Consider the following 1,753-nt stretch of genomic DNA (forward strand, 5'->3'; position numbering starts at 1 on the left):
ATGTAAAAGCCACAGAGTTATATTTGAAGAGTGCTGTCAGAAGTAGAACATTCACAAGCTTACATGAGATTCATAAGGACCCGATGAAGAGATCATTACAAATTGTGGAACAAAGTGACATATTAAGAAACCATAGTTAAAATGTCCATGATGAAGAGTATTTATTTTTCGTAAAATATTCCATAACACCAAGTATCACATCATCAATTAATTCCTTTATTTTTTGCAGATAAACCATTTCATACTCACCCCTGCACCTCATTCTTGAATCATGCAGCTGAATAATAATGTGACTGAATTCATTCACTTGGGTTGACCCAGGATCCTGTTAGGAAAAAATAATGTTTGTCACTTTATTGTTTTTCTATGTGGGGACTTTTCTGGGTAACTTTCTGATTATTACTACTATCAAGGCCAGCCAGTCACTTGGAAGTCCAATGTACTTCTTCCTTTTCCACTTATCCTTATCTGATACCTGCTTCTCTACTTCCACAGCCCTTAGAATGATTATGGATGACCTCTTGAAGAATACAACTATCTCTTTCAATGAGTGTATAATCCAAGTCTTTTGGTTTCATTTCTTTGGGTGCCTGGAGATCTTCATATTAATCCTCATGGCCCTTGAGGGCTATGTGGTGATCTGTAAGCCCCTGCACTACATGACTATCATGAGCCACAGGGTCTGTGGTGTGTTGGTGGCTGTGACCTGGGTAGGGTCCTGTGTGCATTCTTTAGCTCAGATCTTTCTGGCCTTGAGTTTTCCTTTCTGTGGTCCCAATGTGATCGATCACTATTTATGTGACTTGCAGTCATTGTTGAAACTTGCCTGTACAGACACCTATGTGGTCAATCTACTCTTTGTGTCCAATGGTGGAGCCATTTATACAGTGAGCTTTGTCATGCTGATGTTGTCCTATGTTATCATCTTGCATTCTTTGAGAAACCACAGTGCTGAAGGGAGGAGAAAAGCCCTCTCCACCTGCATTTCCCACATCATCGTGGCCATCTTGTTCTTTGGTCCTTGCATATTTATATACACATGCCCTGCAACCACCTCCCCCATGGACAAGATTACAGCTGTGTTTTATACAATTGGAACACCTTTGTTCAACTCTCTGATTTATACACTGAGGAATGCAGAAGTGAAAAATGCCATGAAGATGTTATGGAGCAAGAAATTGATCTCAGATGACAAAAGATGAATGGACATTTCAAATTTTTCTTCATCATTTGAGTTGATCCAGAAGTCCATAGAGTATATTTTCTTCTTATTGTGCAATCAATATAATCCTAAATTGGGGCATACGAATTAGTTCCTTCAGGAAAATTGGGAATGTGAACACATGTACTGGTTAGTTTTGAATCAATCTTATGTAGAAGAGGATAAAGCACCAGGTATAAAAGTTATGTAAGACATGTTGCCTTAGATGTTGTTTACCTCTGTGTCTCTGCCTCTCTTTGCCTAGTATCACTTCTGGTTTTGATCTAGTGTTTTCCTTGCCCTCTTTCTGTTGACTTCTTGATGTTGTCTGTTTATAGTTACACCTCTATATGCTTATATACACTGCCTGGCATATTTTCCTTCCAAACTGTTCATTTATTAGACACTGTGGTCTCATAATGTCTGATCATGAACCTTCAACTTGGTTGTTCTTCCTGACTCAGCAGAAAGCACCAGATTCAAATAATTATAAAATCTTCATGTTTTAAGGGGAAAGATATATATAATCTAGGTAACCTCTTTTCTATTTCT

General features: G+C 38.2%; 1 pseudogene; it reads left to right on the top strand.

Moving 5' to 3' along the window:
• Positions 1–271: 271 nt before the first annotated feature.
• Positions 272–1,202, top strand: LOC103544423 (olfactory receptor 4C16-like; annotated as a pseudogene).
• Positions 1,203–1,753: the final 551 nt, after the last annotated feature.

This window comes from Equus przewalskii, chromosome 11, assembly GCF_037783145.1.
Source record: "Equus przewalskii isolate Varuska chromosome 11, EquPr2, whole genome shotgun sequence".
NCBI lineage: Eukaryota > Metazoa > Chordata > Mammalia > Perissodactyla > Equidae > Equus > Equus przewalskii.